The sequence below is a fragment of the Desmodus rotundus genome, chromosome 6, assembly GCF_022682495.2.
Source record: "Desmodus rotundus isolate HL8 chromosome 6, HLdesRot8A.1, whole genome shotgun sequence".
Taxonomy (NCBI): Eukaryota; Metazoa; Chordata; class Mammalia; order Chiroptera; family Phyllostomidae; genus Desmodus; species Desmodus rotundus.
The window spans coordinates 126266632-126292914 of NC_071392.1; the positions used below are offsets into that span (position 1 = coordinate 126266632).

General features: G+C 38.1%; 1 protein-coding gene across 5 annotated transcripts in view; it reads right to left on the reverse strand.

The window, feature by feature from the left end:
* TASP1 (taspase 1) overlaps positions 1-26283 on the reverse strand; it is a 288218-nt gene that overhangs the window by 102322 nt on the left and 159613 nt on the right. The window lies entirely within an intron of this gene.

Consider the following 26283-nt stretch of genomic DNA (forward strand, 5'->3'; position numbering starts at 1 on the left):
TGAGATTGGATATGAACAGTTTCAGACAGATAAAGATAAACTCACTCCTTTGAGATTTTAGCTCCCAGGTTACTTCCACACTGCCAAACACTACTCCTTGTCATAATTCTACTAATTTAATGTTTACCTAGATGATTCTCTCAATACCTTGGCTTCTAGAATCTCTGATATACTTTCTTCAAGTTATCCACACAACCTCATAAATTCACTCCCATGACTGTGTCAGTATTAATAACATTTACTCCTCCACAGGCTCACTGCAATCATCCTACCCTTCCTATCTTTCAGGCTGACTTCTTGAGCACTCCAATTCCAACATTTCTCCACCTCACTAAAAACTGGCATTCATTAATTCTGCTGCTTTTTAATTATTCCTCACTCCTCTTAGGTACTTACCTTCTCCCTTAACCAACTAAAATTTCATGCTTCATCAACTTGCACTCATTCTCTTATCATGAAATCTCCCATATTTCAATCCATCACACCTGTCTCACAAAGCCCACCTTGGACTATCAGAGTAACTACACTAAGCTGCAAAAACAAATAGCCCCCAAATCTCAGTAGCTTACCACAACAAAAATGTAATTCTCATTAATGTTACAAGTCATACTTGAGTTACTGGGGACATGTGCTCCATAAAGTCACTCAGGAACAAACCTAGGCTGATAGAGACTTCTTCATCTGTCACTGCACCTCCTGAATCATGTTCCTTCCAGGAGAGCAATAGGGCCACTGAGGGTTGTTTTGCAGCTTTGGCCTGGAAGTAACACATACTTACATTCCACTTCATTTGCCAGAAACAGCCACATGTTCTCAGGCAACTACAGTGGGATATATGGCAGAGCACACAGACAAATATTCAAAGACCATGAAATTAAACATCTCTGACATATCTGACTAAATCCAATTTCCCAGGCATGCATCTGCACAGCTAAGTAAAGTGCCGCAGGCATCCTGTGACCATAGGGTGACAAGCATGAGGAAGAAGGTATACCCTGAGGAAGGTAGGAGAGAAGGGAAAGACTGGAGTACCAGACACCATTGCTGGGTAGCCTGACCAGCTTGACTCCTCCCAGTCTTCTTGTCACATGAGATTTAAAATAAAACAAAAACTGTATGTTTAAACCACAGTAATTGAGTTCTTTTTTCTTTAATTTTTATTGTTATTCAATTACAGTTGTCTGACTTTTCTCCCCATCCCTCCACCCCACCCCAGCTAAACCCACCTCCCTCCCCTGCCTCTACCCTCCCCCTTGATTTTGTCCATGTGTCCTTTATAGTAGTTCCTGTAATCCCCTCTCCTTACTGACCCCTCCCCACTCCCCCCTGCCCATTGTTAGATTGTGCTTAACTTCAATGTCTCTGGTTATATTTTGTTTCCTTTTTTCTTCTGTTGATTATGTTCCAGTTAAAGGTGAGATCATATGGTATTTGTCCCTCACCGTCTGACTTATTTCACTTAACATAATGCTCTCCAGTTCCATCCATGCTATTGCAAAGGGTATAAGCTCCTTCTTTCTCTCTGCTGCGTAGAATTCCATTGTGTAAATATACCATAGATTTTGGATCCACTCGTTTGCTGATGGGCACTTAGGTTGCTTCCAGTACTTGGCTATTGTAAATTGTGCTGCTATGAACATTGGGGTGCACAGGTTCTTCTGGATTGGTGTTTCAGGGTTCTTAGGGTATAATCCCAGCAGTGGAATTGCTGGGTCAAAAGGCAGTTCCATTTTTAGTTTTCTGAGGAAATTCCATACTGTTTTCCACAGCTGAGTTCTCTTCTTAAAGCCCAAATGTATCCTTTTTTTAAATTTTGCTTATATATAAATATATATATACACAGATATACATATACATGTATAATATATATAAATATAAAATATACAGAAAATTTAACATTTAACCATCATTTTAAATGTACAATTCAGTGCCACCATCATCACCATGCATCTCTACAAGTTTTTCATCTTTTCAAATTGAAACCTTGATCCCTTTAAATAACTCCCACTTCCTTTCTCCCCATTGCCCTGGCAATTACCATTCTACTTTCCATCTCGATGAACGGGGCTACTATAGATATCTCAAAGAAGTAGAATCATCACACTTTTGTACTTTTGTGACTGACACTCCACTTAGTATCATGTCCTCTAGGCTTATCTATATTGTATAGCATGTGTCAGAATTTCCTCCCTTTTTAAGGTAGAATAATATCCCATTTTTATGTATATACCACATTTTGTTTATCCATTCATCCGTTGATAGAAATTTGCAGTCAAATGCATTCTCAACATACAGAGAAAGCTATTTGATGGTGAAAATGGCTCAGAAAACTTTATACTGCAAAGACAACTTCTAGCTACTTGCAATTCACACAAATTTGTGTTGAGTAGATAGTTTCTGGTAAGTTCATGTAGACAGATGTATTTATCAGACACCATTTGTAGTAATACATGAAAAAAGACCATTTGGTCTGAGAACATTTATTTTAACTGAGTTATTTTGGAAAATCCATGATATATTTAATTGCTACCAATAAGCAAATTTCTTTTTATTTTGTTTGAATGAGACGATCTGATTGAAATAAATGCTTTCTGATGTCTGAAAAAATGGAATCTGATGTATTTTAGAGTGCCTTTTATTCATATAAAGAATGACCATTTCCCTCAGCCCTAATAAACTATTTGAGAAGGCAATCCTTTGAATGCTTGTTTGTAGATTTGTTTAGAATCCAGAAAAAGTTGGAAAAAATATATAAGGAAACTAGAAAAGTTAGCAAAGTATCTTTATTTTTCCCTTATCCAAATATTTCCAAAAAAAAAAAAGCCATCATTTCTCTAGTGAACACAATGGCCTACATTACCCAAGAGCTTCCGTATCTGTATGGAAGAAAATAAAAAGGAGAAATCAGGGTCTTACTTGTCTTCATAAGAGACAAATCTGTACATTCTATTTATTCAATTCTCTCATTTTTTCTTTCTCTCTTCTTCTCTCCCTCCAACCCTCCTCTCTCTCTCTCTCTCTCTCTCACACACACACACACACACACAAGCACGCACACAGGCACACACACTCTCTCTCTATCTTAAGGCCATAAGCCACTGTAGAGTAGAGGTTAGCATTTTCTATTCTGCAGTCAGACTCATGTTTGAATCAAGCTGAGCCACTCTGGGACTCTTTATTGAAGCCTCAGTTACCTCAGCTGTAAAATGGAGAATGGGAGTAGTAACAACTGCCTCATCTAGTTGTTGTGAGGACAAAATGACACCATGCACACAAACATTTAGCATGGGGTTGTGAGGCAGGAAACAAGAAAGCAATGAAGAAGCCCCTAGGCGCCACATTGTCACCAGCCAGCCCCAGGGTCCTGATTACCAAGAAATGCATTGCAGCACCCAGCAAGAAGGCTATAGGTGTAGACCCTACCAGTAACTGACCACTTTTTCACCTTGCTTCATTATTATGCCATTCTAATAAACTAGAACTGCAGTTTGACTCCCAGGTGAACAATCAAGGGACATTGTGGGAAATGGTAAGTGCACAAGCTTAAAAGCTATACTCTTGTAATCACTTGCATATGTGCGGGGCAAAAAGCCTGCCAAACAAAACAAGAAAAAAACTGACCCCCTGTACCCTTTCGAGGGAAGGGGTCCATCTGCTGCTAGCAAAAGATGGTCTGCTATCTGTATCTTGGGAAGTGTGCTTTTCTTGTTTTTTCCATTATGGTATAGGGTGGTTTTTTTTTTTTTTAAGTTTGTTTACTTTTTTCCCATTACCATTTAGTCCCCTTTACTCCCCAATCACACTATCGATCATGTCCATGAGTCCTTTTTCTTTATTGCTCGATCCCTCCACCCCTAACCTCGCCCGCAGATTTGTCATTATTTTGCTCACTATGAGTCTATCTGTTTTGCTTGTTAGTTCAGTTTGTTCGTTAGATTCCACAGGAGTGAAATCATATGGTATTTCTCTTTCTCTGACTGGCTTATTTCACTTAGCATAATGTTCTCCAGGTCCATCCACACTGTCGCAAAGGGTAAAATTTTCTTATTTTTTATGACCAAATAGCATTCCACTGTGTAAATGTCCCATAGTTGCTTTATCTGCTCATCTACTGATGGACACTTGACCTGCATCCTTATCTTGGCGATTGTAAATAACACTGCAATGAACATTGGGGTGCTTATGTTCTTTCAAATTAGTGTTTTGGTTTCCTTCAGACATACTCCCAGATCCATTTTTAATGTTTTGAAGTATCTCTATGCTGCCTTCCACAGAAGATACACCAGTCTCCACTCCCACCAACACTGCAAAAGGGTTCCCCTTTGTCCACATCCTCACCAGCACTTGTTGATTTATTGATGATAACCATTCTGACATGTGTGACACGATATTCACTGTGGTTTTAATTTGCATCTCCCAGCTGATTAGTGATGTTGAGCATCTTTCCAGATGTCAATTGGCCAGCTGTATATCCTCTTTGAATAAGTGTCTATTCAGGTCCTTTGACCGTCTTTTAATTGGGGTGTTTGTTATTCTGGTGTTGAGTTTTGTTAAGTTCTTTATAAATTTTGGATATTACCCTCTTATCAGATGTATTGGTGAATATGTTCTCCCATTCTGTGTACTGTCTTTTTATTCTGTTAATGATTTCCTTTGCTGTGCAAAAACGTTTTAGTTTGATGTAGTCCCATTTGTTTATTTGTTCTTTTGTTTCCCTTGCCTGGGGACATATATCCAATAAAAAATTACTATGAACAATGTCATATTTTGCTGCCTATGTTTTCTCTACAATTTTTATAGTTTCACACCTAATATTTAAGTATTTAATCCATTTTGAATTTGTGTGTAGTGTAAAAAAGTAGTCTAGTTTCATATTTCTGCACATACCTGTCCAATTTTCCCAACACCCACCATTTATTGAATAAACTATCTTTAGCCCATTGTATGTGCTTGCTCCCTCTGCTGAATATTAACTGACTGTAGAGATGATGTGGGTTTAATTCTGGGTGCTCTATTCTGTTCCATTGACTATGTGTCAGTTTTTATGCCAGTACCACACTGTTTTGATTACTATGGCCTTATAGTACAGTTTGGTATTAGGTAGTGTGATTCCTCCAACTTTGTTCTTTCTCAGGATTGCTGTTGCTATGTGGGGGCCTTTTGTGGTTCCATATAAATTTTTGAAATATTTGTTCTAGTTCTGTGAAATACGTCATTGGAATGTTGATAGGAATTTCATTTAATCTATAGATTGCTTTGGGTAGTATGGACATTTTAATGATGTTAATTCTTCCTATCTATGAAGATGGTAGGTACTACCACTTATACATATCATCTTCAATTTCTTCCTTCTGTGTCTACAATGTCCTACTACACGTCTTTTACATCCTTGATTACATTTATTCCTAGGTATTTTATTCTTTTTGAAGCAATTGTGAATGGGATTATTTTCTTGATTAGCCTTTCTGTTAGTTCATTATTGGCATATAAAAATGCAACTGATTTCTGGATATTAATTTTGTATCCTGCTACTTTGCTGAATTCACTAATCAGTTCTAGTAGTTTCTTGCTGGAATCTTTGGGGTTCTCTACGTACAATATCATGTCACCTGCAAATAATGACAGTTTTACATCTTCCAATTTGGATGCCTTTTATTTCTTCTTTGTGACTGATTGCTGTGGCTAAGACATCCAGGACTAAGTTGAATAAAAAAAGTGAAAGTGGATATCCTTGTCTTGTTCCTTATCTTACAGGAAATGCTTGTAGTTTTTTTTTCCTTTGAGTATGATGCTGGCAGTGCATTTTTGTCATATGTGGCCTTTATTATGTTTAGGTATGTTCTATTCCCATTTTGCTGAGAGGTTTTATCATAAATAGATGCTGGATTTTATCAAATGCTTTTTCTCCACCTATTGATATGATCATGTGGTTTTTATCCTTCATTTTATTTATGTGGTAAATCACATTTTTTGATTTGCAAATGTTGTACCAATCTTGCATTCCCAGAATGAATCCCACTTGATCATGATGTATGATGTTTTGATGCATTGCTGTATTCGGGTTCCTAATATTTTGTTGGAGAATTTGGTGTCTAGTTTTATCAGGGATATCAGCCTGTAATTTTCTTTTGTAGTGTCTTTACCTGGTTTACGAATTAGGATAATGCTGGCCTCATAAAATGACCTTAGGAGCCCTGCCTCCTCTTGAATTTTTTGAAACAGTTTGAGGAGAGCTCTTAGTTCTTCTCAGAATGTGTGGTAAAATCCATCTGTATAGCCATCCAGTCCAAGGCTTTGGTTTGTTGGGAGTTTTTGGATTACTGCTTCAATCTTACTAGGTGTAATCTGTATATTCAGATTCTCTGATTCTTCCTTAGTTTTGGGAGATTATGTATGTCTACAAATTTATCCCTTTCATCCAGGATATCCAGTTTGTTGGCATATAGTTGTTCGTGATATTTTCTTATAGCTATTTGTATTTCTTTGATGTCAGATGTTATTTCTCCTCTTTCATTTCTGATTTTATTTATTTGGGTCCTCTCTCCTTTTTTCTTGGTAAGTCTGGTTAAATAAATTGTCAATGTTGTTTATCTTTCCAAAGAACCAGCTTTTGGATTCATCAATCTTTTGTATCATTTTATTTAGACTTTATTTCAATTATTTCTTCTCTTATTTTTAGTATTGCCTTCCATCCACTCACTATGGGCTTTGTTTGTTGTTGTTTTTCAAGTTCCTTTCAGTATAAAGTCAGATTGTTTATTTGAGCTTATTCTTGTGTTTTTGACATAGGTCTGTAATGCTATGAAATTCCCTCTTAGGATTGCTTTCCCTGGCTCTGGCTGGTGTAGCTCAGTGGATTGAGTGTGTGCCTGTGAACCAAAGTGTCACTGGTTTGATTCCCAGTCAGGGCACATGCCTGGGTTGCAGGCCAGGTCCTCAGTAGAGGGTGTGCAAGAGGCAACCACACATTGATGTTTCACTTCCCCTCTTTCTCCCTCCCTTCCCCTAGCTCTAAAAATAAATAAAATCTTAAAAATAAAAAAGATTGCTTTCCCTGCATCCCACAGATTTTGGATTGTTGTGCTCTCATTTTCAATTGTTTCACGGTATATTTTGATATCTTCCTTGATCTTGTTGACCCATTCATCAAGAATGACCCGTTTAATAACATGTTATTTAGTTTCCATGCCTTTGTGTGTTCTTCGGTGTGCTTGTAATTGATTTCTAGTTTCATAGCATCGTGGTAGAGAAGATGCTTGAAATGATTTCAGTCTTCTTAAATTTATTGAGACTTGTTCTGTGTCCTAACATGTGGTGTATTTTAGAAAACCTTCCATGTGCACTTGCAAAGAATGTATATTTTGCCGCTATGAGTTGAAATGCTCTGAAGATATTAATTAAATCTATTTGATCTAGTGTGTCCTTTAAGACCACTGTCTCCTTGTTGATTTTTCTGTATGGAATATCTAGCCATTGAAGTCAATGGGGTGTTAAAATCCCTTACTACAACTGTATTACTGTCCAACTCTCCCTTTATGTCCATCCAGATTTGCTCTACATATTTAGGTGGTCCTATGTTGGGTGTATAAATGTTTACTAGGGTTATATCTTCTTGTTGGATTTTTCCCATTATCATTATGTAGTATCCATTTTTGTCTCTTACTACATAGCGTTGGTTTTAAAATCTATCGTCGGATATTGAGTACTACTACCCCAAATTTTCTCTTTCCATTCTCATGAAAAATCTTTTCCCATCTGTTTACTTTTGCTCTGTGTGTACCTTTCCATCTGAGATGGGTTTCTTGGAGGCAGCATATACAACAAAGACTGCCCAGAAAGTATACAGGCACACGCTATGAAAAATAGAGACATTTACTGAAGAAGATACTAAATAAATAAACATTATACACAGGACAAGGATGGCTCAGTCCCCTTCAAAGTAGACATCTTGGGACCTCAAACAGTCCCCACTATTGCCATCAGCTGCCCCATTGCATTTTTGTGAATCTCATCGACGGTCTGATGTTTTGCCAAAAAAAAAAACTCTGCACGAGACATGATGCACAAGTAGGTGCATTTCATGATGAAGTTGCCAATCACCAGTTGCCCATAGATGCGGCTTTCTGAATTATCTGAATAGTTTCCATGGATCGCTGTTCAATCTTAATGCACAATCTGATGCAAATTCATTGTTCTACTCACTCAGTCATTTTGAATGTGATGGCCACATGGTACACATGCTCACGCAATGGCATCTACCACACCCACCGACTAGTACAATGAAGTCATCATTGTTCACACATGTACATTCCATCCACTCTTCTTGGATGCTAGGTTACATCAATGTTGTGCAAACCAGTCTTGTTATATTAACAGTGGTCGGACTTTTTCCAGACAGACCTCATATATGGGTTTTGTTTTCTTATCCATTCAGCTCCCCTATATCTTTTGGTTGGAACATTTAAACCATTTACATTTAAGGTGATTTTTGATAGATATGTAATTAATGACATTTTATTGTTATATTCCCCCCACCCCCTTTTTTTCTTCCTCCTCCTCCTTCTTCTCCTTCCCCTTCTCTTTCCCCTTCCCCTTCTCCTTCTTCTTAAAGCACGCCATTTAACATTTGCTATAGTACTGGTTTGGTGTTAACAAACTCCTTTAGCTTTTTCTTGTTTGGGGGGCCCCTTATTTCTCCTTCAATTTTAAATGATAGCTTTGCTGAGTAAAGTAGCCTTGGTTGTTGGCCTTTGCTTTTCATCACCTTGAATATTTCATGCCACTCCCTTCTGGCCCGAAAAACTTCTATTGAGAAATCACATGACAGCCTAATTGGTGCTCTCTTGTAGGTAACTAACTTCTTGTATTTTGCAGCTTTTAGGATTTTCTCCTTGTCTTTAAGCCTTGTCATTTTAATGATGCATCTCGGTGTAGACTTCTTTGGGTCCAACTTCTTTGGGACTCTCTGAGCTTCCTGAAATTGTATGAGTTTTCTTCAAATGGTTCTCAATCCCTTCCTCACTCTCTTCTCCTTCTGGTATTCCCATGAAGCAGATGTTGCTATGCTTAATGTTGTCCAACATGTTTCTTAAGCTCTCCTCATTTTTTAAAATTATTTTTTCTTTTTGTTGCTCTGTCTGGGCGCTTTTTTCTACCTTGTCTTCCAAATCACTGATTCGATCCTTGGTTTCATCTAACCTACTATTTATTCCTTCCAGTATATTATTCATTTCAGATATTGCATTCTTTATTTCTGACTGGTCCTTTTTCATAGTTTCTATGTCTTTTTTCATGCTGTTCAGTATCCATATGATCATCACTCTAAATTCTCAATCTGATAAATTTCTTACTACCATTTCATCTAGTTCTTCTGGAGAATTCTCTCACTCTTTCATTGTTTTTTTTTGGGGGGGGGGGGTTGGTCAAGCTGTAATCTGTAGCCTGGCTTAAGATCCACAGGGTGGGGCAGAATAATTCCTGCGGGTGGAGCTATTTCTTCCCCTCAGACTAATGCCACTTGGAGGGGAGTGCTCTGCCTGAGAAAGATGGCCTTTGTAGTATGGGGAATGCCTCAGTACAGGAATCCTGGCAGCTGTTTTTTCAGTTCTTTCCCCAGAGCCACCAGCTCGAGTCTCTTCATACATATCTAGTCTACTCTGCCCTCCCTCTGCCAGAGCTCTCGGTAAGTAGCTGCAAAAGAAATTTTGTGCACTGGACCTTTAAGCATTCTTGGAGTCTCCAGCCATGTCTCCCTTGCAGATAGAAACCCCGCTGCTTTTCACAGCTGGATGTTACCTGGTTTCCTTTCCTGGCTCTGGTGTTGTAGGCTGGGGAGCCCAGCTTGGGGTTCAGACTCCACACTTCTCAGGCAGAACCCCCAGCCATTGAAATATCCCTGCAGAACTTCAGCTGCCACCCATGGTAGCCCAGCCAACTTTCTCGTGCCTCCGCTTTACCTCCTACCAGTCACATTGTAGTGATGTGGCTTCTTGTATCTGTCCCTGGTTATAAGGCTTCTCTCCAGGTAGTGGTCAGTTGCTTATTCAGGATGCTTTCTCTACACTTTAGTTGTAATTCCAGATTGGTCCTGGGAGGAGGTTAGTGTAGCTTCTACTTACTCTTCAGCCATCTTGTATCTACTGGGAAGTGTATTTTTCTTAATAAATCTCACTTGCTTTGCTTAACTCTGTTTGTGCAGCCCATTCAGTTCACTGTTTGCGACCACCACAAGCCTGGATACCATCTCTATCTGCAGCAGTTTGGTACTTAGTAAGCACTTTAATAAATACTACAATGAGGATCATAACTACTTTAAGAAAACCCATTTTCTGTCATTTTCTTTTCTCTCCTCATCCTTGTCTCTGTGTTTTCCTTCTATTAGGAAAAAGTGATTCCCAGCTGGCCTGATAATCATCTCTAACACACCAGAACACAATTGAAAAGGAGTTTAGCCTTTGAATTGCAATTCTGAAGGCTATTGCTTCAAAGCAAGCAGAGACTTCATACAGAGTCAAAATGACCACCAGGGTAAGCCTGTCATTATGAAAATAAAAAACACGATAAAGATTTCTCTTAGTCTGGCAGGAAATATTTAACTATGGTTATCTAGGGATTATGGATTATGCATGACTTTTGTCTGTTATTTTGCTAACTTCTATTATACATATACTTTCCCCCAACAGATGTTGCCTGACTTCAGTGTTACACTCCTACATTCACAATACTTTCTCTTAAGATAAGACAGCAAAGAGCAAAGCAGGGTCTCCCATAACAGGGCTTGGTCCCACACACTTCACTTCACCGTATTAGTGAGGTCACAAGTTGCTAACAGTGAATGTGAGCTCATACTACAGATGTTGTATTTCATCTGATCTTCATCACACATTTAGTATTTTAATTTCAGCTCTAGCGACAAATACGTCCTTAAATTAAGATAATGAAAAATATGTAATAGCCTCTAAAAATCATACTGTCAAATCATGTTTTAGTCCCAAAAGGTAACAAACTAAAAAGTATTTGCAATGAGCGTACAGAAATACAAAAATTTACCAGCTCTTGGCTGACATTTCAGATTTAGCTCCACTGTATTTCAAGATAATTTTAAATATTTTTTGTCTCATTTAGTAGTGAGAGCAGTGTGATGCTATAAGCCAAATCATGACAAAATGAAAATTAAAAGACCTCTAATGCCAAGTTTTTAGTGTAGTGTACAAATGTAGGGTTTTTTAATCCTCACTCAAGGATATGTTTCTATTGATTTTTAGAGAACAAGGAAGGAGGAGTAGAGAGAGAGAGAGAGACAGACAGACAGACAGAATGAGAGAGGGAGGGAGGAACTATATGATCCACTGCCTCCCATAGATGTTCCAACCAGGGATCAAACCCACAACCTAGTTATGTGCCCTGACTAGGGACTGGTCCTGCAAGCTTTTGGAGTATGGTATAATGCTCCTACAAACTGAGCCAACCAGCCAGGGCACAAACGTAGGGTTTTAATGTAGTATTTAAATGGTAGGGGACTGTGTTATAATTCCTCCATCAAGACACAAGTTTAGTCTTCAGAGTGTCCCCATGGTTATTAAACCTGGAACCTATTATATACAAGAAGAAAATAAGATTAGAATTTTTAAGTGTAACTCCTAAACTTACAGATCTTTCCATCCTTTGGAAGCTTTTATATCTTCTAAAACACTCTAACCTCAGTTCTGATACAAAGAGCCCCCAGAGGAAAAAAGTGAAGTTGCACACACAGGAGTACATAACCCATATTCCCAGGCAGCCTACATCTAAGACTACAAGATCAGCAGCAACAAAAGCTCACATTCAGTACCACCGGCACACCACACATCTCCAAGGATTACTGATGATTTTGAAATATTTATGTCATCTTATAAGTGCTGCCATTCACTCTCACTGCGGCTAATGGGCATCTGAAAAATCTTTCAACACATCCCCTGTTAGAAGTCCACAGGGACAGATAAGTAATGAGGAAAGGCCTTTCCAAATTTAAAAGGAAACATTCAGTACTTCAGTTTCCAGTATTGCAACATCTCTTTTTCAACAAAGGAATTTATTACACAGTACGTCACCTTTTCCCTGTTGGAAGATTTACTGCCAATTTTGGAGTTGGGTTACTTCTGGTTTTCAAGCCTGTCTAGTGAAATTAAAAAGAGAGCTGCCTTAAAAGTGATAGAACAGACATGATTTCAGTCTTCACAGTGGCCCCATGGTTATCAAACCTGGAACCTATTATACAAGAAGAAAACATGAGGAGCTTCATAAAGAGGTGGAATAGGTAGTGAAGATGTTTAATCCAGTCAAGTCCAAAGGTTACAGTCACCAACACATATTTAGTGTTTCCCCAATATTCAGTTCTCTTTAATCCATAAACCCTCTGGATATTTATAGTAATCCACCAAAAATAACTCAAGCTTTTCCAATTTTTTGTTAAATAATAAATAAAAGAAAAACCAATTTTACAATTATCTCCTAGAGATTTCCTCTTACAAACTAGATTGTGATTGATATATGCTTTACAATTTCATAATTATTAAAATGTGGACAAATATATTAGAACAGTTACCACTAAACCTGGGAAAATATCTTCTCTAGAGCATAGTGCTAGGCATATGCTACATATACTAAATGCTTAATATTTATTAGTTATCAATTTTACTGAGAAGGTATAACTAAACCACAAAAGGTTCAACTGTCTGAACATGAAGTAGCTGCATAAATGGGAAGAGTTCCAGTTTTGTGAATATGTAAATACTTCCAGACATTAAAATTTATTTCAAAAAAATGAAAGGAAACAAAAAAGCTTCAATGAAAATTAGTGAAAATCCTTTATCCAATCTGCCATGTCAGAAGGTGAGTGGTTAAGAACACAGAGGTGTCCCCTTCTAAAGTTTGAGCCAGTCCTTTCTCTTGTCCCTCTCTTTGTCAATATCAGATCTCAATGTAGGAATTTACCCAATATTCACTCTGAGTGTGAATGTAGATCATGAAACGGGACCTTGCTTTCTGCTCCAAATATTCTCAACTTAATTATCTAAATTACAATACTCTAATTAGGGCACCAGGGACAAATGATCCCAGGACGGTGGAAAAAAATCAGAGGCAACAACTCCCAGGAGACGTGGTGCTCTTTGCTATGATGGAGCCCCTAAAATTCTACCACTACTACTGAACTTGTTTGGGACACATACTACATTTATTAGCATTAGACTTATTTACACTTGATAACTTCACTAGGGCAGTAGTCATAAAAAGAAACAGTGCTGTTTGTAATATTTAGTTGATGCTCTCGTACATCTTCTACCTGGATTCCTGTTCCTTTAGAGAGAGAAATCACAGATGAGGGGAATCATCACCAGCAGAACCTAAAATGAGTCACTTAAGATCTCTGTGCCTCAGTTTCCTCACTGGAAAAAATAAATGACTTAGCTTAAATGGCTTTAAATTCCTCATGGGACAAAATTTTATAGCTGAACATACTTTTAGAACTTCAATAACATGTTGGTTAAATTTTAGTTAAGAGGCTCGTAATGAACAGAACACTTATGAGGAAACTCTTTTTAAAAACCTTTAATTAATGAAATAGTATGTATTCAGATTTAGTTGAACTACAGAGAATTTATTTTTTAAGGGGGAAGAGAAAAGGTCATTGATTCATTGATTCACTTACTGTACATATATATCTGGTGCTTTCACAAATCTCATCTCATTAAGGCATTACAACTAATTTCTAAGGAAGGTATCATCATCCAGATTTGACACACAAGAAAAGTGAATTGAAGAACCAAGATTCTAAGATCTAAGCCTTGTATCTCCACGTAGCATGCTTGTTCCACCACTGCAGAAATCAGGCTAACGTCATCATACAAATAACGGGGAATACAAGCAAAGAAAACTCAAAGGCCTCAAAAACCTGAATCCATAGTCAAGATCAAAGTAGTAATTGCAGATAAATAGTACAACAGATTCTGATACCAATTCTTAGGACTGTAGATAGCCAGCATATTTAACCACATCTTAGAAACAGTACTTAGGCAGGTCCCAAAGGAATAATGTTAAAATTGGAGATTTCATTTTTCATTAAGGCCACAGTATGCATTTTATGACTAAAAAAAAAGCCAAGATGAAGTTATAAACATCAGCAATAATGTAGATGCAATGTAATGTGAAATAAATAGTTCAATATAAATATTGATGATATATGTAGTATAAAGCTCACAAACAGAAAGAACATAAGACAGTTATGTTATACCATAAATTTAACCTATAACTATTAAGCCAGTCACACTTATTAAATATTTAATTAATAACTTTCTCAATGATAACATTTAGAAGTGATTTACAGGACTGATCTGAATGTCCAAGGACTCTTTAAAAACTAAAAAAGGAAATTTGATTTGATATTATTTATCAATAAATTCCTCTGCACAAAGGATAAGCGATACGAATCATTTCATCAGTTTGAAAGCTATAATCAAAGTTTTAAAACAACACTGTTCAGAGGTTTTATGAAGTATGATGGACACAAGTTTTAAATCTCCTCACTAGTCACTGTTTTCTCCTTTCTCTATTCAACACAGTGTCAAGGGTGGTTCTGAGATTGAAGAAAGACACAAAGTTTTGAAGGTAGAAGGTAAAAATGATAATCATATTCATTTGTCTAGATCAGAGTAGAATTTAAGGAAGAACAATGAAGAAATGGTCCCAAAGCTACCTTACCAGAACTAGTACAGCTATCATATAAGCAGATAAAAGAAAAAGAAAAAAAAAGGCAATGTAGGGAGGCCACCTCAAATCAGACAATGTAGCAAAAAACAGAGAGACAATATACAATTTAGTAATTTTCAAGGTTTTCATTTGACACTATTATTAAGAGATAATAATGCTAGTAAAAGAAGGAAACACATTCACTTCTATTACTTTTTAACTTTTTATTTCAGCCAAGAGATTTACTTACTATTTTATTCAAAGCTAAAATTGTTTCCTAATTTCTCCTCGGACATAAGGAGAAAAAAAGAAGGTATACCTGCCTAAAATTAAACAGTTCAGGAAATTTACAGAATTTGCCCTGAAAATCCATGTGTACGTTCCACTGGGTCGACAAACCCCAAATTCCACAGAACCACAAAACAACACACACACAGCTATTATTTTATTTAAAAATCTATAAGCACATGGTGATAAACCAGTAGGCTAAACTTTCATTTTGATTTCCAATAAAAACACTTACTGCTGGGGCCTTTAATTCTATATGACAAAGGCAATAGGGACACTATCATTATCTAGAGGCTAACCTGAAAATTTCAAAATTAGATTATCATGGTGCTTGCTCTGGCAGCACATATACTAAGATTATCATGTTAGAATCATATCATTATCTGTTAAAAAGCAATAGGGATCCCTGGAGAAATGGCTGGTTCTGTGTCTGGTAAAGAAGTAATCAAGAGGTGTCTGAGACATCTTGTTCTACCTAAAAGCAAAGAAACTATCAAAGTTAGCCATGTCAAAGACCACAGAAGCCAACTTAAAGGGGCTTTCATTGACAAAAAATGAACTTTATCGGCAAAAAGAATAATGGTTCTAAACTTTTTAAATATGTCTTATAAGGCACCAGAAGTGATCCCTTGGATTTCCACTTCTAGTTAAGGTAGAGAAATTTGCGTAAGTCCATCACCCCCACCCTAACAACAGCAACAAGCCGGAAAAGCTACAACACTGATTTCTTAAAAACTCAGAGATATGGCAATGCAAAGTTATCTCAATGAACTAAATTCTCCAAAGGGACAGGCCTTTCCTTTGAGAGAAAAGGTCAATGGCCCTTTTATTCTCCAGGAAGCAGTGGGGGGTGGGGGAGAGAATGCTATAGATGAGGCTAAGGAGATACTAGTTGAACTTGAACAAACTTTAAATAAGCACATAAGGGCTGGCAAAATGAGTTAGAATCCAGTCAAGCCCAATTAACTGAGAAAATCTGATTCTATACGCTGACTTTTTGCTGCAGGTCTTCATCAAGAGTTTCAAAGACCTGGGGCTGGGCAGGAGAGCTAACGCACATACTCACCCTCAATCACGCAGGTCTTCCCTAAGTGCAAAGCAGCAGCATGTTGAACAATGGGAACAGAACAAGAAAACTAAAAGGGAGCCTCCCCCACCGACCTCCGTGCATAAAGCTATCACCCAGGGCAAGGCACCAGCCACCAAACAATGGGAGACAGGCAGGAAAGCTAAGAGAAATCCAGCAGGGGCACAGTGGGTCTTCTCTAAGTGCACTGCAGCCGTCCTCCAAAGCATGAGGGCGGAGCAGCAAGATGGAGGAAGATCTCAGAGGGGCAGAGGGATAGAAATGGGGGCTAAAATCTGCATAGTGAACTTCACAAGAAGCTGGCAGCCAGACCATAAAGGAAAAAAAGCAGGGAGAGGAAGAGAAAAGCAAAAGGTAGAAAGGGGACAGCGTATTTATCACCAGTGGATCTGCATTATAAAAATAATAAAGGTCAAAAAATAATAATAATAATAATAAAGGTCATTTAGGCTAAAGGGAAATAGTATCATAAAAAGCCTGGTATTTGGAATAAAGAGCACTATAAAAAAGAACTAGTTAGGTAAGTTTAAAAAAAAATTTAAAAAGCCATTAAGTGTATGTACATTGTCTGTATGTATGTGTATTTCCTTAAAAGATAACTGACCAACTCACTGAAGTAAAAATAAAATGATGATGTATTGTGGAGTTTATAACATAATATGGACTTTAAAATATATGCCAAGAGCTCAAAGGGTGGAAAAGAAATAATTAATTTACACTGTCAGAAAGACCTTACATTGTTTGTAAAGTGATATTACTTTAAACTATGGTAAATTAATGGTGCCTATTGTAATCTCTAGAGCAACCACACACACACAAAAATAACATAATACATAGAAGCATAATGAAATAATGATAGAGAAAAGTGAAATAAAAAAAAAGAAAGAATAGAGGAACAAAGAGAAAACAAGAAGCAAGATGGTAGATTTATCCCAATAATGTCGATAATTATTGAGTTGGCCAAAAAGTTCATTTGGTTCTTTCTGTAGGATGGCTCTAGTAGCAGGGGGGTCAAACTCATTTTCACTGGGGGGCCACATCAGCCTCGCAGTTGCCTTCAAAGGGCTGAATGTAATTTTAGGACTATATAAATATAACTACTCCTGAACTAGGGGCAAGGAGCTCAGTGCTGCCACTGGGTAGAAACGAGGTGCTGGGCCAGATGAAACAAGGTAGAGGGCCGGATTCAGCCCACGGGCCTTGTGTTTGCCACCTATGCACTAAATGAAAAAAAACAGAGAGTGAATGAAACTGAGAATCAAATCAGCAATTGTAATATAAGAAAGCAAAAACACCCAATTAAAACAGCAAAAAGAATTTTAAAAATGAGGATAATGTAAGGAGCCTCTAGGACATCTTGAAGTGTACCAACATTCACACCATAGGGATGCTGGAAAGAGAAGAAAAAGAGTAAGAAATTGAAAGCCTATTTGAAAAAAGAATGACAGAAAAGTTCCCTAACTTGGTGAAAGAAATAGACAAGTCCATGAAGCACAGACAGTCCCAAACAAGATGAACCCAAAGGGTCCCACACCAACACACACCAAATTAAAATGCCAAAGGATAAAGACAAAGAGAGAATCCTAAAAGCACCAAGAGAAAGGCAGTTAGTTACCTACAAGGATCTCCTATAAGACTGTCAGGAGATTTCTCAAAATAAACTTTGCAAGCTAGAAAAGATTGGCAAGCAACAGTCAAAGGGGTGAAAAGCAAGGAACTACAAACAAGATTACTCTACCCAGCGAAGTTTCACTTAGAATTGAAGGGCAGATAAAGAACTTCCCAGACAAGAAAAAGCTGAAGGAGTTCATCACTACCAAAGCATTATCATATGAAATGTTAATGAGTCTCCTTTAAGAGGAAGATCAAAAATATATGAACAATAAAATGGCAATACATACATATCTATCAATAATTGAATCTAAACAACAAAGTAAACAAGCAAGCAGAACAGAAACAGAATCATAGATACAGAGAACATTTTGATAGTTGCCAGATGGGAGGGGTGTCTGGAGGATGGGCAAAAAAGGTAAAGGGATTAAGAAGTACAAATTGGTTCTCACAGAATAGTCATGGGGATGTAAAGTACAGCATAGGGAATACAGTAGCCAAAGAACATATATGCACAACCCATGGACATGAATAACAGTGTGGGGATTGCCTGAAGGAGTTGGGGGGTGGGGAGGTCAGGTGGAGGTGGGCAAAGGGGAAAAATTGTGACAAATATAATGGCATAAACAATAAAATATAATTTAAATTAAAAAAAGTTAAAACAATGCACTAGAGTTATAGAGCAATTATATGGACAAATACTATGGCAACATAATATTTAGTGAAAGAAGCAAGTCACATAACTATATACCATATAATACTATTCTCCTATAGCTCAATAAAAACCATAAAATAAATAATACATTGTTTAGGATGCATACATATGTAATTAAACTTTTTTTTTAAGCAAGGAAACAATACACAAAATTCAGGACAGTGGTTATCTCTGGACAAGAGGCAGGGATTTGGGAAAGAGTAGGAGTATACAATATTACTACTAATGTTCATGTAAGCTGATGACAAGTTTAAGGGATTTTATTTTATTTTTTATGTTTCATAATGTATATATATAATACATTGTTTTAAATGTATACAATTCAATTTTGAAATACTTAGTTCTTTAAAAAGAAAAAAGATATAATCAGTCAATATCTATCAAAATCATTAAAAATGCCCTTTCCTTTTGAGTCATCAAGTATATTTCCAGAAATTTATGGTAAGGAAATAGACAAATATACAAAAGTTATGTGTAAGAAAATCACTGTTATTAGAACAGAAGGAATGAGTGAATGAATAAATAAATAAATACATAAATACATAAAAACTAGGAAACAATCCAATGGTCATTCTAAGAAACTAAAATAACCATTGAATAAAATTTTGTGCAGCTATTTTAAAATAATAAAGTTACTGTTTAAATCACTAACTTAGGAGTTAATAAATTCCTAAACTTTATGAGTCAAACCAGGGGTACTTAAGCAGGACAATCTATGACTAAAAGTCCCATCAGATTTTACTAGAATTGGCCCTGGCTGGTGTAGATCAGTGGACTGAGCACGGGCCTGCAAACCAAAGTGTTGTGGCAGACCACATGCCTAGGTTGCAGACCAGGTCCCCAGTAGGGGGTGCTAGAGAGGCAACCACACACTGATGTTTCTCTCTCTTTCCCCCTCCCTTCCCCTCTGTCTAAACATAAATCATCTTTTTTTAATTTACTAGAATTGTGTGTGTGTATTTGTACACACACACACACACACACACGCAGGTAACTGTGTTCACATGCATAGCTCTAAGAAGAGAATCTACGTTTTTAGATTCTCAAAGACCTAATGCTTCCAACAAAAAATGTGTTACTATAGGCCCCCAGTGAATGAAGCTTCCCAGTATTCATGCCCTTCATTATGTAATCCCCTTCTACACTGAATCTGAGTTGGCCCTGTGATTCATTTAAAAAACATAATGCCAGTCTCAGGCCTAGGTCCTAAGGAGGCCTGACAGCTTTTACTTTTGTACTTCAAGAGTCCTGAGCTACCTGGTAAGAAGTCCAGCTACCTTGCTGATGAGGTCACATTAGAGAAGGAGAAGCCCTGATACTACATGGGAAGAGAGCAAGGCCAAAGCATATCAACTGAGCCCAAACTGCTGATGTCCCCCAACAAGGCAGCAGCCATGTGATAAAGCCATCATAGACATCTAGTTAAGCCACCATCTGACTGCAGCCACGCGAGAATACCCAAGCATAAGAGGCAAACAACAAACAAACCTTTCCACTTGAGACCCAGTTAACACACGTAATCCTAAAAGACAATAATGTAGTTGTTCTCAGCCATAAAGTTGTGGGGTGATTTGTTAAACAGCAACAGATAAACAGTTACAGGTTGACTGTTTAGACTGAGTAACTTCACCTAATTAAGCACCTAATATGTTTCAATGTAATGGCTGAAACAAAATCAGAAGCTATCCACCAGAGCATCTAACATCACTCCTCAGTCCTGTACATGCGTAATTCCTATCTATACACACATATGTGCAAACACACACATAATGATGCCATTTATATAACAGTTTCATTGAACAAAATCTATTTTAGTCACTTTGATTTCATGTACTTTATTTACATAGGCCCTTTTATTACACATAAATGAATTATACCTCAAGCATCTAACTTTGCCCTTATATTAAAAGAGATGAAAAGGAGTGAGACCTTCAAATGACCCTTCATTTTAAATATTACAGTGGTTACTTATGTAAATCACCTTCCCTCCTTCCAGACTTAAAAAAAAAGTACACTGAGGCTAAGGAAACTCTTGTTTAAAAGGTATTTTATAATACTAATAAAATAGCATTGTTTTATGTCTTATTAGGACAATTACACTACTTACTGAATAGAAATACTTTCTCTCTATTAATTTCCATAATAATCTTGCAAATGATACTTGAGAGGAAAATAAATTCAAACGGAACCAGGAATCCTGTCCCAGAACTAAGAGGCAAAGCAGAACATAAACAATATGAAAAAGGCCAGATCCCATTTCATCCATTCAATTTGAGTGAAATGAAGATATAAACAAACTTTGTGGTGGCGCTTTTTGGGGTTTTTTTTTTTTTTATTTTTGGTTTTAATCTACTGCACTTGATTTTTCAAAACAATAACGTCCATTTTCCACAGCCAGTTCTGTTAGCCAAAAATAAGGGCAAGAGGCATGGCTTTTTAAGGACAGATTTAAATGACAACTGAACATTTTTTAACTCTCTAAATACCCAACCTATAACATATCTAGTAGAACAATGAGTGATTAAATTTAAATTTGGCCCATCTTTTTTTTTTTCCATATCTCTCTACTATCATTGAGTGAAGATTCTTTAAAATCTTTAGGAACTTGGGCACTGTTTGACCTTTCTAAACCTCAGTTTTCTTGTTTGAAGATGATAATCATTCTATAAAAAGTACCTAGCATAATTTCTGACCACAGCAAATGCTCAACAAATGATAGCTGTTAGCACACCTATTGATCACAAAATGACAGCAAGTGTCAAGTTTTGTCTGATACTGGTGATACCTGCAAAATAACTATTTCCTTCTCCTAGGTAAACAGAATCCTGAGTGTGTCCTGCTTTCTACTCACCCCACCCATAGTCATGTACTTGACCCACAGCCTGGCATATGCCCATGGTTAGTTCATGGTTAATTCCCCTTTGTCAGTGATTAGTTCAGAAATGGGCATGTGACCTAACATTAGCCAATCAATAAAACATGAGAAGTCTGCCAGGGAGCATCTAAGGAAAGTGTTCCTTAATCCTAGCATAGCGCTACAAAGACATTTTTTCTTCCCCTAGATTTTTATGTGATAAGTTTTTAAACAATTGCAGTAGCCATTCTACCACCAACCTGAAGAAGAGGTCACCAAGGGCAACAACAGAGCAAGCAAGGGATGTGGAGAACTGGATCCTTTATGTCATCAGTGAAGCCCCTGAACCAGCCAATCCTAGTCCACCAGTCTCTGAACTTTCTCCTACGTAAAAATCGCATCATTCCTTATTGTTGAGGACAGTTTGCATTGTGGTTTCTGTTATCAAGCAGCCCAAAGCATTCTAGTTACTGCAATAATAGAAATGTGTGAAAACTGTAATGGATTTCATTAAAACTAAACTAAACTAAAATTAAACCACCCTTTTCCTCAGTAGAACAGAATCTCGAGCACAAATTTTTAAAGCTCTTAAACAGGCAGGAGCACTAGCTCAGGGTTATCAATGTGGAACAAGTAAGTCATTTTTCCAATCGGAATCTGATTGATAGTGCTTCAAAACATGCAAGATACTTCCGGCCAAGATGGAGGTGTACGTAGACACACTGTGTCCCCTTGCACAACCAAAAGAAGGACAACAACAAATTTAAAAACAAAAAACAACCAAAACTGACAGAAAATCGAACTGTAGTATCGAAGCCCGACAACCAAGGAGTTAAAGAAGAAACCATTCACCCAGACCCATAGGAGGGGCAGAGACAGGCAGCCAGGTGGGGAGGACTTGCGGCAAGGTAGCGGCTGGCAACCAGGTGGCCCCATATTTACGTGCAGATAAACCAGAAGAAACAACTGGGGAGTGAGATAAACTGTGCTACCCAGGGTTCCAGTGTGGGGCAAATAACATCTCAGAGATTCTGACTGAAAACACCTGTGGAGTTGAGGCAGCAGCGGGAGAAATTCCCAGCCTCGCAGGTGAGTTTGTGGAAGAGACCCATAGGGTCCTAGAATGTACCCAAGCCTACCCACCTGGGAATCAGCACCAGAAGGGCCCACTTTGCTTGTGGGTAGCAGGGGAAGTGACTGAAAACTAGCAGAGAGCAGAGCAAGAGCACTGTTCCCTCTCGGATCCTTCCCGACACACTGCGTCATGATGCAGTGACATGGTTGCCACTCCCTGGTGAACACCTAAGGCTCCACCCCTTACTACTTAACAGGCAAGCCTAGACCAAAAAAAAAAAAAAAGGCCCAAATGAAAGAATAGATCAAAGCTCCAGAAAAAAATACAACTAAGTGATGAAGAGATAGCCAACCTATCTGATGCACAGTTCAAAACACTTGTAATCAGGATGCTTACAAAACTGGTTGAGTATGGTCACAAAATAAAGGTAGAAGTGAAGGTTATAAAAAATTAAATAAAGCAAGATGTACAGGGAACCAACAGTGACGGAAAGGAAAACAGGACTCAAATCAATGGTTTGGAGCATAAGGAAGAAATAAACATTCAACCAGCACAGAATGAAGAAACAAGAATTCAGGGACTTCCGGCCAAGATGGAGGCGTAGGTAGAGACACTGTGTCTCTTCACACAACCAAAAGAAGGACAACAACAATTTAAAAACAAAAAACAACCAGAACTGACAGAAAATCAAACTGTATAGAAGTCTGACAACCAAGGAGATAAAGAAGAAACATTCATCCAGACTGGTAGAAAGGGCAGAGACAGGCAGCCGGGGTGGAGAGGACTCATAGCAAGGCAGCACCTGGCGGACCCAGTGAGGTGGTGGATTGCGGAGTAGGGAGGGCAAAGCTGCAGCTGGCTCGCAAGGCAGCAGCCAGTGGACCAGGTGACAGACTGTGCAACCCAGAGTTCCAGCACGGGGAAATAAAGCCTCAAACCACTGATTGAAAACACCCATGGGGGTTGAGGCAGCAGTGGGAGAAACTCCCGGCCTCACAGGAGAGTTCCTTGGAGAGACTCACATGGGCCTAAAACATACACAAACCCACCCACTCGGGAAGCAGCACCAGAAAGGCCCAATTTGATTGTGGGTAGTGGAGGGAGTCACTGAAAACCAGCACAGAACAGAGCGAGCACCACTGCGCTCTCTGACCCCTCCCCAACATACAGCATCACAGTGCAGCCACAGCGTTACCCTGCCATGGTGAATACCTAAGGCTCCACCCCTTTACATAATAGGTGCGCCAAGACCAAAAAAAAAAAGGCCCAAATGAAAGAACAGATCAAAGCTCCAGAAAAAATACAACTAAGCAATGAAGAGATAGCCAACACATTAGATGCACAGTTCAAAACACTGGTAATCAGGAAGCTCACAGAATTGGTTGAATTTGGTCACAAATTAGATGAAAAAATTAAGGCTATGCTAAGAGAAACAAAGGAAAATGTAGAGGGAACCAAAAGTGATGGGAAGGAAACTGGAACTCAAATCAATGGTGTGGACCAGAAGGAAGAAAGAAACATCCAACCAGAAAAGTATGAAGAAATGAGAATTCCAAAAAATGAGGAGAGGCTTAGGAGCCTCCAGGACATCTTTAAACGTTCCAACATCCGAATTATAGGGGTGCCAGAAGGAGAAGAGGAAGAACAAAAAATTGAAAATTTATTTGAACAAATAATGGAGGAGAACTTCCCCGATCTGGCAGAGGAAAAAGACTTCCAGGAAGTCCAGGAAGCTCAGAGAGTCCCAAAGAAGCTGGACCCAAAGAGGAACACACCAAGGCACATCATAATTACATTACCCAAGATTACACAGAAGGAGAGAATCTTAGAAGCAGCAAGAGAAAAGGACACAGTACCTACAAAGGAGTTCCCATAAGACTGTCAGCTGATTTCTCAAAAGAGACCTTATAGGCAAGAAGGGGCTGGAAAGAAGTATTCCAAGTCATGAAAGGCCAAGGACCTACATCCAAGATTGCTCTATCCAGCAAAGCTTTCATTTAGAATGGAAGGGCAGATAAAGTGCTTCTCAGATAAGGTCAAGTTAAAGGACTTCATCATCACCAAGCCCTTATTACATGAAATGTTAAAGGGACTTATCTAAGAAAAAGATCAAAAACATAAATAGTAAAATGACAACAAACTCACAGCTATTAACAACCAAACTTAAAAAAAAAAAAAAACTAAGGAAACAACTAGAACAGGAACAGAATCACAGAAATGGAGCTCACATGGGGAGTTATCAGCAGGAGGGGGAGAGAGGGGGAAAGGGTACAGAGAATAAGTAGCATAAATGGTAGATAGAAAATTGACAGGGGGAGGTTAAGAATGGTATAGGAAATGTAGAAGCCAAAGAACTTATATGTATGACCCATGGACATGAACTAAAGTGGGGGGAATGCAGGTGGGAGGGGGTGTGCAGGGCAGAGGGGAATACAAGGAGGAAAATGGGACAACTGTAATAGCATAATCAATAAAATATATTTTAATAATATGCAAAATTATTGCATTCAATTAAATAGATGTTTACTGAACACCAATTCTACTGTTAAGCCACCAGCCTCTCCCTCAAGGAGCAAACAGTTTTTGTGAAAAGGAACAACTTGTATCATAGGAGTGGTATAAGTGCTACACCATGGCACCACTGACTATGAAGGGAATAAATCTGTGGAGATGGGACCATGAAGGAGGGAAGGAGGCTGCAGAAAAGAGAAGACATTTGAGGTCACTCTTGAAGGATGAACCAGGCTCCACCAGAAAACTAAGCAGGGAAGGGGCTGCAAACAGGAACATAAAAAGAAACATACGCTCTTGCCTCAAGAAATTATGACATTGGCATGACAGAAAATAAAGAAATGAAGTGAATGTTGACAGCTATGACTTTCTAATAAGAGCTGCCCAGAGTTGTAGATCAAAATAAAAATTACCTACGCAATACACATAGTGAGTTGCTGAAAACTATCCATGAACTTGATGACATGAGCAGGGTTTATCTGCAAAAGTTGTTCTGAAGAAGCCTAAAGCCATACATAAACCAAGTCAGTATTGCTTATGCTTACTATAGAAGCAAATAGGCTACAATTCTGATGTTAAAAGCTACAAAGAAGGAAGTACTATTAAGACAAAGAAAACAGAAATCTTCAGCATTACAAAACATACAACACTCAGCCCCAACTAAGAGGAGATGCAATGGTACAAAGTGATAACACCAATGATAATGAGCATATCTGTAATGTCTCCCCTCCATAAAGAAAGCTGTCCCAGTCCTGGGACAGGTGGATATAACCTTTGAACATGCTCTCTTCATTATGATTCAAACCCAAGTCTGATACCCAAACCCATGATCTCCCCTACCCCAAACTGCCTCCAGAGGGCACCTGCTCTTCCATTCAATGTGGGTATGTGTAGGCCTAAAATACCACTGTGGAATTTTAATAAAGTCTCTAATTCTTTGATGTCTAACTCAGATTTTTTAAAAAGTGTCTATCCATGCTTTCTTTCTGCTAGCCAGTGCTTGCTTAAAGTCTTTTTTCTTTTTTCATCAAAGCCAAAACACAAACACGGCACACAATTTTCATGATATGAACAAAACATTCTGAAAATAAAAATGTAAGGTCATGATGTGTTATATTGTGGGCTCGACTGTGCTGTGGTTCATTAATGAGAACCATGACATGTATTCAAGAACAAGTTACTAAAAATACAAACTGTTTCTACACCTTACATTTACATGTGTCCACTTTTTCTCCATGCTTCGCCAGCAAGCCATTTTGCTCAGATTAACCAGCCACCATGGACAGAGCAGGTTAAACTAAAACATTTGATTCAATATTATGTCTTTCTAACCCCTCTATCAGCACCTTTTAGAGTTACCAGTTTGTTTTATCCACTTCTGTTTGCAACAAGAACCTTGGCTAATATATATCATGGCT